The sequence below is a fragment of the Gorilla gorilla genome, chromosome 11, assembly GCF_029281585.2.
Source record: "Gorilla gorilla gorilla isolate KB3781 chromosome 11, NHGRI_mGorGor1-v2.1_pri, whole genome shotgun sequence".
In the NCBI taxonomy this organism is placed as follows: domain Eukaryota; kingdom Metazoa; phylum Chordata; class Mammalia; order Primates; family Hominidae; genus Gorilla; species Gorilla gorilla.
In genome coordinates, this window is record NC_073235.2 from 144,636,829 (window position 1) to 144,655,012 (window position 18,184).

Below are 18,184 nucleotides of genomic sequence, written 5' to 3' on the forward strand. Positions count from 1 at the left end.
AACTGTAGAACTTATGGAAGAAACCCAAAGGAAAGTCTGCATGATCTTGGGCAGAGTTTTTAGATATGATACCAAAAGCACAATCCATAAAAGAAAAAAATCTATAATTTGCATTTTATCAAAATTTTAAAATTCTACTCTCAGAGAACACATTTGTAAGTCACATATCTGACAAAGGGTTAGTATCCAGAATAATAAAGAACACTTAAAACTCAACAATAAGAAAACAACCCAGTAAAAAATTGGGGAATAGTTTTGGTGAACCTGTACTTCACCAAACAACTTGCATGGATTGCAGAGAAGCCCATGCAAATAAGCAGAGAAAAATAAGCTTGTGATGCCCAACATAATTTATTGTTAGGGAAACAAATGCAGGCAATCCGGAAGGTAAACACTGCAGCTAGCCTAAGGCCACAGTACCATTTAGGGCAAGCAGCTGACCAGCTAGAGATATAACAGTATGTTCTGGGGAATGAGACTGCCACAGTGGGCCTAGGTGATTTGGAAGGCTGTGCACCTTCTTCATAAGGTACCAGCACAGGCCTACATCAGTAGCTAAGATGAAAGAACAATCACGAAGCATCCCAGTGCTGGCAAGGACAGTGCCAAGTGCTGGCAGGAATATGCTCTCCAACCCTGCTACTGGGAATGCAGAATGGCACAGCCACTCTGGAAAACAGTGTGTCAGCTTCTTACTGTGTTACACTGCCTTAGGACCTGGCAGTCTCACTCCTAGGTGTTTACCCAAGGTAAGTGAAAATTCATGCTCACACAAAACCTGCATGTGACTGTTAATAGAGTTTTATTCAGTAATTGCCAACACTCAAAATCAGATATCCTTCAACTGGTGAATGAATAAACAAATTGTGGTAACATCTCTACAGCAGAATACCACTCAAAAGTCAAAAGGAACAAACTATTAATTCCCACAATATGGATGAATCTTAAATTCATTTTGTTTAGTGAAAGAAACCAAACCTAAAAGGCCTCCATACTGTATGATTCTATTTAAAGGATGCTCTAGAAAAAGCACAACCATAAGGAAGAAGAACAAATCAGTGGTTGCCAGGGGTTAAGAGTTGGGGAAAAGGAGTTGATTACAAAGAGAGTGAGAGGCAGTTTGGGGAGTGATGGGACTGTGTTAGATTTGACTGTGCACCTGTCAAAACCCATGGAACTGTGCACCACAAAATTTTACTAAAATCAACAAAGATGTTTGTGTGTGTGTTACTGGGGGGAGTGCCCAAGTGATACAAACTGTGACAGATGAATCAAATGGTATTACAAACTTATCCCATAATCCAGGGGTGCCCAACCCCTAGGCCACGGATTGGTACCTGTCTGTAGCCTGTTAGGACCTGGGCCACAGAGCAGGAGGTGAGCAGAGGGCAGGCAAGCATTACTGCCTGAGCTCTGCCTCCTGTCAGGTCAGCAGCAGCATTAGATTCTCATAGGAGCATGAACCCTGTTGTGAACTGTGCATGTGAATGATCTAGGTTGCTCACTCACTCCTTTTGAGACTCTAACTATGACGTTAGAGTGATGATCTGAGGTGGCACAGTTTCATCCTGAAACCATCCCCCCTCCTCGCCCTAGTCTGTGGAAAAACTGTCTTCTAAGAAATTGGTCCTTGGTGCCAAAACGGTTAGGGAATGCTGCCATAACCATAGTGAAATGGATGTGGAATTAGCTGACCTATCAGTAACTTTGGAAAACAGTGTTTTGACAGGATGCTGTAAGGCTAAAGATAAAACATCTGGTTAGTGCACTTGTTTCTCATAGGGGCATGGGTTAGCAATCTCAAAACTGTACGTATTCTAGGAAGAAGTTACAAATAAGGAAGGATGGTGCTAGAGTTATCCTGTGGTTCTGGATCAGGGTTGGAGGTGTCAGCATGAACTAGGGCCGTTGGTTTTTTCAGAGAGAGAGAAATGTGGGTCTATGCATGTGTGAGTTAGTGTAACACATCTGTTTTCTAAGTCTGTCGACAGAGGGCCTTAGAGCAGTGACACCTGCATCAGTGACCAGAGCCAGCCTGAGATGGTGGATCCTAAGGGCTCCTCAGGGAAGGGGTTGGTTCCAGGGCTGGGGTAGGGCAAATGAAAGGTGAGTGATGGGAGCCTGTCAGATATCAGAAGGGTAGATGTCCGTCAAAAAGTGCTGCATTGGCCAAAGCTGGAGCAGTTCGAGCCACAGGATAGACAACAGTAGTAATGGATTACAACCTAAAAAAGAAAAGAAATAGCCATCCATTTAGGCTGATATCAATACATAAATGAATGCAGTTCTTCCTTGTAAAATTCCAGTTAATAAATGTAGAAGGAATAAGGGAAATAGAAAATCACCATGATAATTGTTATAAGCACAGTCCCTTGACAGATGCAGCAAGGTGAAATCTAACAGGTGAAAGAATTAGGAGAAATAGAATATCTGCCAAGTCTCCCCCCAAATAGCTATTCATTACAAAGGGAACAATACTTTACAGTGGAGAAACCTGGCAGACACAGCCCCAACCAAGAACTCAAAGGTGGCATCATATTGGCAGCAGGTACCTGTGATGTGGTGCTGTGTGAATGGCACATCATCTGTGGTGGTTTTCCCTAAGCTGAATCAGGAGAAAACAGCAGACAAACCCAATTTGAAGGACATTCTACAAAATAATTGACCAGTACTCTTTAAGGTGATGAGAGGAGACTACAAACTCTTCTGGCATGGGGGGCCATGGAAGTGTGTCAGCTAAGTACAGTGTGGATCCTGGACTGGGCCCAGCAGCAGACGGGCTCTGGTGGGTGGCCTGGCAAAACAACAAAGCCTGTGGTTGAGCTGGGAGTACCATGCCAGAGTTCCTCTTCTGGTGTTGATCCTTGTTCTATGGCTGCATGAAGGTGGGTGGAAACTTGGGGACACCGTGTGTCCTGCCTCTGAAACTCTTGTGCAAGTCTAAAATCATCTTTAAAAGTCTTCTTAAGTCATCATTAAGAAAATTAATAGGCAAGCCAGAGACATCACGTAGTCTGACTGTGCTGTCAGTCATGTCTGGGGCCTGCGTCAGCACAGGACTCGCGATGGTGGCTTACCTCTTAGCTCCCAAGGAGAGGCAGAGTGGTGAGCCTCCCTGGTGATTGACTTAATAGCTATATGGAGCTTTCTATGGTGTCTTGATTGGGTATGTGTTACAGGAGGTACACAGGTCAGGACTCCCTGAACTGTACTTAAAAGTCTATTCTGCTGTATATGAATTATGCCTCAGGAGAGAGAAGAGAACTTATGCTCCATTTGGAATTTATCTTGGAGCATGACGTGAGGAACAAATCTGTTTGTGTCTTTGTGCAGTAGCTGTCCAGTTACTGCAGCAGCACTACTAACTGAAAAGCCCCTTCCCTGCTGTGTTGAGATATCTCTTTTTCCGATATTAAATTTCCATGGGCAATTGGGGCTACAGGGTTTTCTGTCTGTCTTCATGGACTTCCCTCATCACACTGATGTAAATAGAGAGGCTTAATACTGTGTTTTTATGTCAGCTGGGGCTAGAGTCTTCACCACTGTGGTTCTTACTCAGAGTTGTCTGGTTATTTGTGCTTACTGGTTCTTCTTCTCCTTTTATTTTAGATACAGAAGGTCCATGTACAGATTTGTTACATGAAAATATTGCATGAGGCTGGGGTTTGGAGTACAGATCCTGTCACCTAGTTAGCATAGTACCCAATAGGTAGTTGTTTTTAACCCACCCCCACTCCCTCTACCTTCTAGTAGTCCCCAGTGTCTGTTGTTCCCATGTTTGTGTCCATGTGTGCTCAATGTTTAGCTCCCATTTGTAAGTGAGAACATGTGGTATTTGGTTTTCTGTTCCTGCATTAATTTGCTTAGAATTAAGTCAAGCTCCATCCATGTTGCTGCAAAGGGTGTGATTTTATTCCTTTTTTATGGCTGTGTAGTATTTCATGATGTATAGGTGCCACATTTTCTTTATCCAGTCTACCATTGATGGGCACCTGGGTTGATTCTGTGTCTTTACTATTGTTAATAGCGCAGCAATGAACATGTGAGTGCCTGTGTCTTTTTGGTAGAAAGATTTATTTTCTTTTGGATGTATACCCAGTAATGGGGTTGCTGGATAGAATGGTAGTTCTATTTCAAGTTCTTTGAGAAATCTGTAGACCACTTCCCACAATGGCTGGACTGATTTACATTCCTGTCAACAGTGTATAAGCATTCTGTTTTCTCCTCAGCCTTGCCAGCATCTGTTGTCTTTGACTTTTTAGTAATGGCCATTCTGACTAGTGTCAGATGGTGTCTCATTGTGGTTTTGATGCATTTCTCTAATGCTGTGTGGTACTGAGCCTTTTTCGTGTTTGTTGGCCACTTATATATCTTCTTTGAGAAGTGCCTGTTATGTCCTTTGCCCATTTTTTTTTTTTTTTTTTTTTTGAGATGGAGTCTCACTCTGACGCTCAGGCTGGAGTGCAGTGGCGCAATTTCCGCTCACTCCTTTGTCCATTTTTTAATGAGGTCGTTTTTTTTTTGCATAAGTTCCCTGTAGATTCTGGATATTAGGCCTTTGTCAGATGCATAGTTTGCAAATAGTTTCTCTCATTCCATAGGTTGTCTGTATTCTCTGTCAATAGTTTCTCTTGCTGTGCAGAAGCTCTTTCATTTAGTTAAATTCTACTTGCCAATTTTTGTTTTTGTTGCAATTGCTTTTGGGAACTTAGCCAAAAATTCTTTGCCAAGGCCAACGTCAAGAAGAGTATTTCCTAGGTTATCTTCCAGGATCTTACAGTTTGAGGTCTTACATTGAAATCTTTAATATATTTTGAGTTAATTTTTGTATATGGTGAAATGTAGGGGTCTGGCTTCAGTCTTCTGTATGTGGCTAGCCAGTTATTCCAACACCATATATTGAATAGGATGGTCTTTTTCCACTGCTGCTTTTGCTGGCCTTGTCAAAGATTGGATGGTTGTAGGTGTGTGGCTTTATTTCTGAGTTTTCTGTTCTGTTCATTGGTCTATGAGTCTGTTTTTGTACCAGTACAGAATCTGTTTTGGTTACTGGGGCTGTATAGTATAGTTTGAAGTTGAGTAGTGTGATGCCTCTGGCTTTGTTCTTTTTGCTTAGGATTGCTTTGGCTATTTGGGCTCTCTTTTCATTCCATATGAATTTTAGGATAGTTTCTTCTTGTTCTTAAATGCATTTTATAATTAACTTGTTTAGCTCTAAGAAAAAAACTTGATTTTGTATTGGAATAGCATTAAATTTAGTATTTTTAAAAAATGTTTCATCTACTTCTAACTTACTGCAAAGAGTTTTATAAAGTTGCCTGTAATGATTTTTTAATGTTTTTCTTCATTTTTATAAAGGAAACATCCTTGTAACCACACCCAGGTCAAGGAATAGAACTTTATCAGTCATCCCAGAAGCGCCCACCACATGTCCCATTTCTATTATAACCTACTTCCTCTCCCCAAAAATAACCACTTCCCAAACTCTTATGGTAATCATTTCCCTAATCTTTATAGTTTTATCACCAAGTGTATATCTCTAGACACTATAGTTTAGTGTTGTTTTATTCTTAAAATTTGATATGTTTTTAAAGTCTCTTTTAATCTACATGTTTTTCTCTCTATCCCTTTCTTTTCCTTATCTTTTACAATGTTTAAATTTTCTTCTGTTAGCACTTGTAACTTTCTTATTTTTTTTTTTTCTAATCAGATACCTAGTGGTTTGTTTTGGTTGATTATTTTCTCTTGAGAGCCAGCTTTTGGATTTACTTCTTAGTTCTATTCTTTTTCTACTTAATAATATCTGCTTTTATTTGTAATAATTCACCCCTTTCTTTTGGTTCACTTATTCTTTTTCTGGCTTTTTCAGTTATATGTTTAAATAATTTATTTTTATTATTTAAATTTGTATTGATATAGGTATTTAATGCTATAAAGTTTCCTGCGACAGTTACTTTTTTTCTGAGTCCTATAAATTCTCTATATATTTTCCCAGCCTTTTATAGCTGTATATCTTATATGCAGTATGGTGTTTGATTTTGCTTTGTGAGCCAATCCAAGACTGTTTTCCATTTAATAGGTGAGCCAAGTCCATGTTTTACATCACAGATAACAGGGAACCACCTTGTTCTATTTTATTTGCTTTTACCCTTTTGGTATTTAAGAGGGCTTTCTTCCTCCCTTTTTTTTCCCCACTTTTATCCTAATGCCTTTATAGCAAACACTTAGTTTCTTTGGTTGGCTCCCCGTAGTACCTGATACTGCAGTTAGCTGATGGACACCCTAGTCCCAGTTGGCCCCTGCACATCTTCTGCCCGCCCCTACCACTTCTCTGGTGGTTGTTCTTTGTCTGCATTGTCCAAGCTGGTAACCATGGCATGCTGCACTTTTATCACCGTCTATGTGCCAGCAGCTCCACAGATAAATACAGACCACCCTGCAGCTCACCTTTGCATCTGCCTCTAGTCATTTTGGTTTCCAGAGCTTATTCTTTAGTGGGTCATCCCTCAGTTCCTGGTCACCGTACTTCCTGTGTTTGTATGTACTCATAAAAAATATGTGTGACTTTTACCCTTGATAGTCACTATTTAGATGTTAAATCTTTGGCTTATATTTTTTCCCTTAAATATCTTAAATATGTTACTGAACCTATTCTATTCTGGACCTGTAATCCCTACTACAAAGCCACTCACAAGTCCAGTTTTCATCATTTCTGATTTTACAGACATGCATTCTTAAGGGGGAGGAATTTATAGAACTGGAAGCCATGTTAATATCCTAGTCATGAGGTGGCTGAGATTTAGTCTGTCCAGGTAAGATGGTGCAGGTAGGGAGTGTGGTGGTCCAAGTGGCACACGCAGGAAGTCACAGAATGTGGGAGGCATTGTTTTGTGTACCCTGTGCACAGAGTGTCTGATGCCCTTTGATAGGTTTGCGGCCTCATCTGGTGGACTTTCTGGCACAGCCCTTCTTCAAGGTTGCTGCATCTGAAGCTCTTTAAGACGGCGTTTCCCTTCTGCCAGATTGCACTCTGTGCACAGTGCAGTTGCTTCTCCCTGCGGAGTGAGATGGGCCCACATTGGCTGTGGCTCCACCTGGCCTTGGTGCTTTTGTCGCCCTCTGCTCTGCTGCTCCCTTCATGTAAGAAGGGTGTGTTAAGAGTCCGTAAGTGTGTCGTGTTAGATATTTAGGAAGGAAATGTTAATTCTAAAAATAGGTTTCACATCTTTTTTTTTAACTTATATAAAATTGACTGGACTTTCTCTTCTGGATTATCTTCTTATAATTAGAGACAATAACACACTGATACGAAGTAGCTTTATATCAGGAAAATGAATAAATGTAAACATTTGCCTACCAGGAGAAAATAATATGACCTGATTGGAAAATGTACAGATAAAAAGCTAAGTTTAGTAGGTAGCCATTGATGAACACAGTCTAACTTAAGACAACAATTGGGGATTGTTAGAGCAGAGATTGTAGCTCCCTTCTGGGGAGGAGCTGACCAAAATGTCGTCCAGCTCGTGCTTGACAGAAGAGGCGCAGCCAAATTGATCCAAAGGAAATGTCAGAGGAGGCCAGGGTGGGAATTATCAACAACTGTGTTTGAGGATTTGTTCCACTTTGTTTTGGTTTTGGTGAAATTATCACAGTTTGCATGTTATATTACCTTGGCACTTAGAGTCATGGCAACTTGTTGCATTTATGCGAGATTTTTTCTCCCTAAAGTCTCTTCTGTTTGATAGCATATATGTACCTTTCATAATCAATATCAAACTGAAGTAACTTGAAAAGATAGATAATTTTATTCATTTTCTGGGATTCCATAACCACAAACTCAGTGGCTTAAAACCACAGAAATGTATGTCCTCACAATTCTGGAGGCCAGAAATCCAAAATCAAGGGCTCGGCAGGGTTGCTTCCTACTGGCAACTCAGGGAAGTTGAGTTTATGAGTATGTATTATTTTTTATTATGGGTAGTGTAGTACTTTAATAATTATTAAAAATTAAATCATTCACAAATGTTGGTCATTTTTCTTACTGGTAACAAAAGTTTTGTGACATATCTTACAGCAATATAGTTAAGAACTGATGCCCTTGATTAGCAATTTTAAAAACCGGAGGCTTATCCTAGCCTGTCTTATTTTCCTAGACTTGTGTGGAAATGATTTGAAGATGATGGCCCATAACAGCACATTTCTGTAAAGCCTGTGCTTAGAACCCTAGAGTGGTCTGGGAGATGAAGATTAAGACCTTGTTATCCATCTCTTAAGGAAAATACCATCAGAGGAAAATGCAAATCTTATTATAGGTCATCACTAGAATGAGGATTGTAATTTATAGAAATTGGGGTTTAATTATGAGAAATAGTTCCGTTCTTGGCTCTCGTTTACTTCTATTTGGAGTTGTTTTGTTGATTCTTCTCTATTCTCTTCTGTTCCTTTTCTTGAATGGAAAGGAACTTGGAAAACTCATGCCCTGTCCTTGGGCTTGTCAGAGGAAACTTGGAATGTCATTGCCTTTTGGGCACATTTGCTAGGAAGGGGGTGACGTATGCTGTGGTGCAGCCTGGGTGTGGGGAGTTAAGGGCTGTTAGCTCCATCATTCAGACATGTTTTAAGTTTATGGAAACTCTGTGTTTCATACAAGTGCGTTTGTGCCCTGTATTTTCCGCTTGTGTTGTATAACGTTCTATTCTTTGTTTTTAACACTTCCCGCCCCCACCCCATCCCTCCGACATGCACCTCAGACAGCATGAACAAGACAAGCTGCTACTTCCTCTCCTCTCTTGCACACTGTTTATCTTTAATTGCAGCAAAATACACATAACATAAAATTGCCATCCTAACCATTTTTAAATGTACCGTTCAGTGGTGTTAAGTACATTCACATTATTGTGCAACCATTACCACCATACATCTCTAGAACTTTTACATCTTCCCACACTGAAACTCTGTCCCCATTAAACGCTAACTTTTCATTCTCCAGCACCCCCAGACCTGGTAACTGGCTTTCTATTTTCTGTCTGTATGATTTGACTTTTCTGAGTACCTCATATAAGTCAAATCAGACAGTATGTGTCCTTTTGTGACTGTCTTATCTCAGCGTAACGTCCTCAAGTTTCAGCCTTATTGTAGCATGTGTCAGCATTTCCTTTTTCAGACTGAATAATATTCCATATTGTGTATAGTGTACACCACATTTTGTTTATCTATTCATCTACTGATGGACATGTGGGTTGCTTCCATGTTTATCTGTTGCAAGTAATACTGCTATGAACGTGGGTATACAAGTATCTTTCATTCTCTGCTTTCAGTTCTTTTGAATATATACCCAGAAGTGGAATTGCTGGATCATATGGTAATTCTGTGTTTAATTTTTTGAAGAACCTCCATACTGTTTCCTATAGTAGCTATACCATCCTCCATTTCCACCAACATTGCACGAAGGATCCATTTTCCCCACATCCATGTCAACACTTGTTAAACTTTCTTTCTTTTTTTTAATTTGCCAGTAGCCTCATAACGAGCGTGAGGTAGTATCTCATTGTAGTGTTAATTTGCATTTACCTAACAATTCGTGATTTGGAGCATCTTTTCATGGGCTTGTTGGCTGCTGTGTCTCTTCTTTGGAGAAGTGTCTGTTGAAGTTGTTTGACATTTTTTAATCAAGTTGTTGGGCAGGTTCCCTTGTTTTTAAGTCAGAGTAGGTGATGTTTGTCTTGAAGGTTATAAAAAGAGAACATGTTTGCTATGACATGTAGTTGATTGCTATGAAATGTAGTTGATACATGCAGAATAGAAAGATTTATAAATTAAATACTCCTTTATTAACATTTTAATGTGTCGAATTTAAATTTCAGAAGCATTCGTCTTTCTTCTGTACTTGTACATTTTTATTTACCTGACAGTGTAAAACCCACAACCAAAAAATAATGGCTTTTTCCCCATTTAAAATACTTTGTAAAAATAGTAGCCTAGTTGTCATTTGTGAGCCCAGGCTTGGTCCTCAAGTCTGACATAGACTCCCCAAGGCCCTAACGCTGAAGTTCTCTGAGCCCTACCACTGCCCAGGCAGGCCCAGGAAGTGTCCCAGCAGTGCCCAAGAAGGTCACCTCCACCTGTGGAATCCACAGTGTGGGTAGCCCCCAGGGAGCCACAGCCATGTAGGCCCAGATTCACAGGAGGATGCGGTTACTGCAAGCATCTGAACCTGGCCCCACCACCTATGGGCAGAGTTGGTTGCAGCTCAGTGTGTCCATGGGATGTCTTTAGGTTCACCTTGCTTTTCTGTCCCACGCTCACATGTTGGAGCTAAGCTGCATGGAGTGTCCTTCTCCCTGTACGTGTGAGATTAGTCAGCAGTCCTGTCTCCTTCCATATTCTGTCTTTACTTCTGCGACACTATTTCTGGAGAACATTGTATTTGTGCTTTTCCTTTGATATGTTTGTAATTTTCATTAGAAAAGCCCTTTTAGATTCTAAAGCTTCTACATTCAGTATTTCAATCAATGATAACAAACTGGTGTAAGACTAAATATAAAATACAAACATCAACACATTTCCATAAATTGCTGTTATAATGTCCGCCACAAAAAGTTCAGTTGTTTGTATGTTTTTCAAATGTGCTTTGCTTGTCTTGATGATTTACATCTGTTGGCACTGCTGTTTAAGTCTGTTCTGACAGTGAGAAAGTGACTCATTTGGCAAAGTCAGCTGTTTTTTACTAAAAGTGAATACTGGTGAGTGGAAAGGGGCTTGTATACAATTTTCTTGTCAAAGAACGATGACCAGCAAATAAGCAATTTTAGTTCCTTGGATTTGAGCACCACTCTCGCATGCCTCCACCAACCAGCTTGTCTCCACAGAGCTTCCTTCCTCACTTTACACTGAAAATCTGTTATCAGTGTGTGGAAAATAAAAATTTTACACATCTTTAGTTTTGAGGATGTGGATTACTATTTACAGGTTTTTTTATTCTGTAAGGAAGACATTTTTTTAAAAAGTAAAAGGTGTTCCCATTGTTTAGTTATTGCCTTTTGATTTTCTTGTTTCACAAAGAACAGCTTTTAATTAAATGTATTTAAATAGTAAAAATATACATGTCACTTCACCTGGTTCCAGTTAAATGTGTTAACAGTTTATGTGATTGGTGCTTAATAAAAACATGTTCAGTGCAGTAATAATTAACTTCAGTTAAACCCTTAAACATATAGGGAGTAAACAGAAATGTTGAGTGGTTACTCAGCATGGAGTAAGGGATACATCAAGTCATTGGTCAGTATTGGGTATCATCATGTTCTTACCATCTTTTTTCTGGAGTTTTAATAGTTGTTTTTTAAAAAATCTCTGTTTTAATAAGCCATTTTGATGTTTGAAACTACCTTGGATAAGCATATCAAGACCCTTCAGAGATTCTAAAACATGTTCAGCACTTTCTGGTACAATATTCTCAAAGAACCAGGATACATCTTATTTCTCAAAATGAAACAAAAATGTATTAGACATTACCCCTGTGATTTCAAGCCCACAGTCTGTCACTTTGAAGTATTTGTATCCTTTTACAAAAGAAAAGCCAAATGAAGATCTCCCTGAAAAAATATTTTAATAGAATATGTCTTTATTTCAGTATCTTAAATAGCGAAGATGGAGAAATATTCAATAATGAAGAGCATGAATATGCATCCAAAAAAAGGAAAAAGGACCATTTTAGAAATGACACAAATACTCAAAGTAAGATCATTCTCATTAATTTTATTTTACTTGTTATGTTGAAATACTAAATTACTCTGACAATGCTATCTTATGAAATAAAAGGTGATACAACTATGTAAATAACAGCCCAGTATCCAGCATTGCCTACATATTTAGTGATCAAACTTTTTGCAGCCCAACGTTTCAGTGGGTAAGATGTGCAAAAACAAAATAAGAGATAGCAAAACCCACAAAACAGCCCATGAATCTGAATGCTTGGATTATGGTCATGAATTCAGCTCAATCTTGAGCAGTGAGGCCAAACTGAGAGGTGTCCTGACTTGAGTTTCGAAGTCACTGAAGATTCACAGCAGGAGACAGACATTCAGAGCTGGAGTTTAGAATGTTAGATGGCAGCAGGGGAAGGCTGGAGGTGGGACCTATCTGTGAGAGGGCATAGAGTTCTATCATGCAGCATATCTGTGAGTTACCAAGACACATGTTAATGTATAGTAGGCTCCCTTACCTCAGGGGATAGACCTCCAGTGGATGCCTGAAACTGTGGATACTACCAAACCTTATGGATACTATGTTTTTTTTTCTGTATATACACACTTATAATAAAGTGTAATTTATAAATTAGGTGCAGTAAGAGATTAACGAGAATAATAATAAAATGAAACAGTTATAGCAAGATGGCCACCATCACTGCTCTTGAATTTTGGGGCTATTATGAAGTGCAATAAGGGTTCTTTAAACACAAGCACTGTGATATCTCAACAGGTGATCTGATAACCAAGACGGCTACTGAGTGACCAAGGGGCGGGTAGTGTAGGACTCGCTTGACAAAGGGAGGATTTGCATCCCAGGCAGGACAGAGCAGGACGGTGTGAGATTTCATGACACCACTCAGAATGGCACACAATTTAAAACTTATGAATGGTTTATTTCTGGAATTTTCCACTTAATGTTTTCAAACCAAAGCTGACTGTGGGTAATTGAAACTGTAGAAGATGAAACTGTGAATATGGGGGGACTACTTTATGAAGAAGATAGGGTCACATGGAGAATACAGTTAGTGTGATTCTTGAAACTTTTAAGATTTATCTGAAAAATTTGTTTCTATGGAGTACTATACACAGCAACAGAAGAATAGAACTTTTTATCAGGGTACATAGGAATGTAGTAATGTAATTGCATTTTATAATCATTTATGTCTTCATATGGCTTCAGTCATTAATAATACTAATTTTCTTCTAAGTTACTAGGACTTGGTACTGTCTGAAATCATTGTTCATATCTTAAACTGATTAAAGAAACAAAGCAATTCTGTTTGCATTCAACCAAGTAAAAGCATTTCTTGTCAATATAGTAAGTCAGATAATTTTGTTAATATGTCCAATTATTTAAATTCCTTTAAAATCTTCATTTTGAAATGATTTGCCAGATTTTAAAAACAAAGGTAATTTTTATTCTAGGTTTTTATCGTGAAAAATGGATCTATGTCCATAAAGAAAGCACAAAAGAAGTAAGTATTCTATTATAAATAAGAGAGTATCTTGTATTGTTTCTGTTGAATATGGAGTCACATTAAATAAATGTATTAATAAAGTTGCATAAAACACATTTCTTTTGCAATATCAGATCTATGGTTCACATTCTGACAGATAATAGCATATGAGGAGCTTTTGAGGCAGTGATTCTCCATTGTGTGTGCTTGCATGTGGTGTGTGGCTGTGTATTTGTGCACACATTGGTGTGTGTTGTGTGTATGGTGTATGTGTGTTGTATGTATGGTGTGTATGTATGGTTGTGCATGTATTTGTGCACACATTGGTGTGTGGGATGTATGGTGTGTGGTGGCATGTGGTATATGTGTGCAGTGTGTGGTTCCTGCCTACCTGTACATATCTGAGTCAACAGCAGGGCTATTTAAACCAAGCATGGACTCCTGCAGTCATACACATTTTCTCTGTGTTAGCATGAACCCCTGATGCTGATGGGAGTGTGTCCTCCCTGTGGCGTGTTTTGGAGGGCAGGGCATCTGTGAGCCCTCTAATTCCACATAAAGAGTGGCTAACATGAAATTAGTAATTGGGTTGGGTTTGTGCAGAGCCATGTGAACTCTTTCCCTGCCTTTCTTTTGCCAAGTTGGGCTAAAGCTTTTTCATGAGCCATAAAACAAACCAGAGAGCTTCAAGCTGTTTCCTGTTTCTTTACTAGGATCCGGGAAGTTGAGTTCCTTTTATAGTCCTAGAAACTCTGCATTTGCTTTACTTTGCAACAATTGGGGAAAATAATTTAGGGAATTACTGTCTATCATGTTATTTCAGGGTAAGTTAAATATTCCAGAAATGTTTGTAGATGCTCTGAAACTAGTCCAGCTTCCAAGAAACTGAAGGATTAGATTCTGAGAAAGAAAACTTAATCTGTTTGGTTGTGGTTAGTGGGTATAGAATGAATCAGATCCTTAATATACACTCGAATACACCATTAGACGATTATTTGACAGAATCTAACCTAGTTTGTAAAAAACAAAATTTAGTGCTCATGAAAGACCATTAAATATTTCATCTGCTCTGTTGCCATACTGATTACAGAACAGAGGATCCCATCCAAGCTAGCATATGCAGGAGAGGAGGATCTTATTGTGAGGCTGTGGGGATGCTCCCTGGAATCCTAGGAACCAGGACCTAACAAGGCTGAGAGGGACCAGAACTAGGACTGGGTGCTGGTGTCCCTGCACCACGTCATGTCTCCACACCCTCACCTGGTATAGAGCAAGTGCCTGCTGCCTGTCCATGCTGGCTGGTGTCTCACCGCTTCCGAGGTTACGTGCTGTGGTTCTAGGTCCAGACATGCTCTTTGTGGTCTGCTCTGTGAATCAGATTTAATTTCCGTTTGTGAGATGGGTGGTGACCTTGGAAAGTGTCTGCTACACCATCGTGTGGAATATCAGCTGTGATGGATTTCAGATTATAATCTATATCAAAATGAGTGTTTCCTTTCCCCAGAGTTCCCAGGAAAATGTTTTCCACATAGCAGGCACTCAGTCAACATATTTGGATGTTTTAAATGAGTATATTTTGCTGAGTTGTGCACCCGTCAGGGCGATTGGGGTTGACGCACAGAAGCACATGAGCCTCTGAGTGTATCGGCTGTTAGAGACAAAGGTGCTATGACTCCAGCTGCTTTCTCTAGGACATCTCAAGTCACCTGTTTGGAATCTGAGAGCAATCATCTCATGTTTTCTATTATTGTTTTCCAGCTTACTTATCTCTACAACTTTGACCTGAAAATCTGTAGATTTTACATATTTCAAATATGGAGGATGAAGATGGAGTTTAAAATGACTTCTGAAACCTAATGTGCTAATCTATACAAACCAATACAGGATAAGGGTATATCATGGAAGAAAAACATCTAAGAGAATAGCAGCAGTGTTTACAGTACTGAAAATAAACTGTTTCATTTTCTTCCTTCGGTTCTTGGACCTGTGGGTCTAAGCACCAGTTTTTTTGGTGTGTTGGGTTCCTGGCGTCCGTGCTCCCAGCCTGAAAGCTGCCCATGGTCACATCCAGCACTTGCCTTCAGCCCTCTCCATCCCAGTGCTGGTTTTCAGAGGCACCTTCTTGCTACCGAAGCGCCTCTCCCAGCCCTGATCCTTGTGGTTGAGCATACTTCCAGCCTGGGCAGTGCATGGCTGCTCTGGAGAGAAATCCCATGTTATACTTCAAACTCGGGCAGTGCATGCCTCCCCTGCAGAGAAATCCTGTGTTTCAAGTAGATATTTATAACACCTACATCCTTACAATGCAGTTAATCAGATGACTTATGTATTTTTAGTTGCGTAGCCTAGAATGAATCCAGTTTTTTTATGATCTTAGCTTTAACGTCGTCCACACCCCAGTTTGTCCCCAACAAAACAAACCAGCAAGATATTTAATAAATATTTGTCTTTGTCATTACTTCAGCAGGTTGTAAAAAATGTCAGTTAACGGTGTCTCAGGTATACATAAACAGCTTAAATTATTAGCATTGCTACAATTTTACTATACTCTCATCTAAATCTAAAATCAGTCTTCAAAATAAAAACAAATTGTCCTTTGCCAAAAATTTTTTTAATTGCACAATTAATTGACATTAACTGCCAATTCTTTTTGGCTAATTGACTTATTTTAACTTCTGTGTTGCTCTTCCAGAGGCATGGCTATTGCACCTTGGGAGAAGCCTTTAATCGGTTAGACTTCTCAAGTGCAATTCAAGATACCCGAAGGTTCAATTATGTGGTCAAAGTAAGTGTTCTATTTCAAAAACTACTTTGATGACTCTTTTGAGCTACTATATTTTGAAGATTGTAAGTGTACAACGTTTAAGATGCTTTTGGCAGCTTGAAGGTGTGCCTGTTTGCTGTGTATTAATCGAAAAACAAGGGAACAAGTTCAGGAGAAAACAGTGAGGTTGGAGGATTTCTCCAGTATTGGTGGCAGAGGTTGCAGAGCCTCAGTGGGAGCAAACACTCATCTGCCCTGTGGCTCTGTGGTTGCTGAGGATGCCACAAGGTGGTCCCTTGGGGGTTGTACCATGTACCTACATACTGTGTCAGTGATAGAAAGGTCGTGGGATCTTTACCTGATGATTTCACGAATGTTTTCCTTCGTGTTTTTCACAAGGAATGAGGCTTGTGTCACAGAGGAAGAAATAGCTAATAGAAAACGGGAATTTCATACAAAATAGAATTCCACAAAAGCCTTATTGCATTAATGATACCCTTTTGGAAGAAATTTTTATCTTGGGCCACACTCAAAAAGAAAGGATCTTAGCCATATATTCCATTTATTGTTTGCTTTTGTCCAAAGATTAATTACTATGTGGTTTATGCACCTTCATTCTATTATGGATAAAATAGAAGCTATAGTTTATGAAGCTATTAATTTTGTGTTTCTAATGGTTCTGTGAGACATTGGAAAAATGTTTCTTTTAATTGCTTTTAGGCATTTGAAAGTGCTACTGGGAGGACAGAAAATTTAGGGAGTTAAATAATTGTAAGCTTTAGATAATGTTATTTGTTCAGTTTGGTTCTGAGCAGAATTTCCAGGGCTGCTGATGTAACTACTACTTACAACTCCTGTTGTGCTCCATGCTTCACTGAAGCCCAGCCACCACGTGCAGGCTGGACTTGCCCGGTGTTTTCTGAGTCCTCCTTTAGATATTTACACACTGGCCAGCAGGGTGTTCTCGATAGGTACCTTTCTTATAGATGATGAAACGCAGATTTGACTCAGCCTTGTGGAAATTTTCAGGACTTAAGTAGCTGGGAAAAACATCAGCAGAGAGGTCTGTTTAGCAGTAACTATTTCTCCATGTAGCTCTCTGATAGTTCAGACCATACTGAGTTGCTTTATAGTAGCAATTCTTGACCATCTGTCTACATAAAAGGATTTAATTCCTGGTGTGAGTGAGAGAGTAGGATGGAGCACAGGAGGAAGTCATTGGCTCCTGGTGGTTTCTGTGCTCGGTGCCCTGCTCTCTCATCTTTGGTCACTGACTCTGGAGAAGGTGGGAGTATTCTGTGCTTTGTCAGAGGGGGAATCCATAGACCAGGACCAGCATTTTATCAGTTTCAGTCATTTGGACGACTGCATAATTTTTTTTTTGTCTGTGTACCACATACTACTATAATTTGCTGGGTAGCTTTTCTTCAAATTTACTTTTTTAAACAGAAATACCTACTTTAGCCTCATCCTAAACACTAATACCTGTGAAATGGTAAATTTTCTGTTGGTCGTTTGTCTAGTACATATAAAATAAATGCATAACTATAAAAATTAAAATGTGCTGTGCACTCATGTACCAACTAAACTTACCTTGCAACCCTCTTGAGAAGGGCTGTGTTTCTCCAAACCACCTCTCAGAGGTGAAGCGAGGGAACTGGTGAGCTTAGGAAGCAAAAGGGCTGCATTGTTGCATGGCTGTCCCGGCACCCTCAGAGGTCTGTGCATCTCTGTTGATTGCTGCCTTCTAAGCAGGGCCTTGCTTGGCTCATCTGTGCTCCTGCTCTGTGGGAATCCCACCTTCCCTCTCCTGCAGTCGCTCTGGACCTTGCACACCATTCTTCACAAGTCCAGCAAAGTTACCTCTAAAAAGTGATTTGCTCATGCTTACCTTCTGCTAAAAACAAAAACAAGAAGCAGCCTTTGTGACTGTGGTAAAGCCTGAACCTGTGTCTTGCCTTGGATTGGGCTCCTCCATGTCCCCATCCCAATTCTTGCCCTCCCTGGCCCATGCCCAGTGCCCTCTTCTGTTGGCTTTCTTTCAGTGTGTGCTATTTTTTTTTTTACTTTATCATATGCATTTATCATACATACTGTGCAGGTATTTGGTATTTTTTTTGCTGTTTTAAATGTTTATAGCAACACTTACTACAACAACTGAGAGGATTGTCTTGCAGTTCTACTAAATAATTTGATTTTCCATAATTTAGGCTAAG

At 39.6% G+C, this 18,184-nt stretch overlaps 1 long non-coding RNA gene across 3 annotated transcripts in view; it reads left to right on the forward strand.

Annotated features, from left to right (window-relative positions):
• Positions 1–18,184, forward strand: part of LOC129532018 (uncharacterized) — a 61,381-nt gene that overhangs the window by 14,254 nt on the left and 28,943 nt on the right. For all 3 annotated transcript variants that reach the window (XR_010129740.1, XR_010129739.1, XR_008677600.1), the window contains exons 3-5: positions 11,630–11,733; positions 13,173–13,222; positions 15,897–15,989. This is a non-coding gene — a long non-coding RNA (uncharacterized lncRNA). The remainder of the gene's footprint in view (positions 1–11,629; positions 11,734–13,172; positions 13,223–15,896; positions 15,990–18,184) is intronic.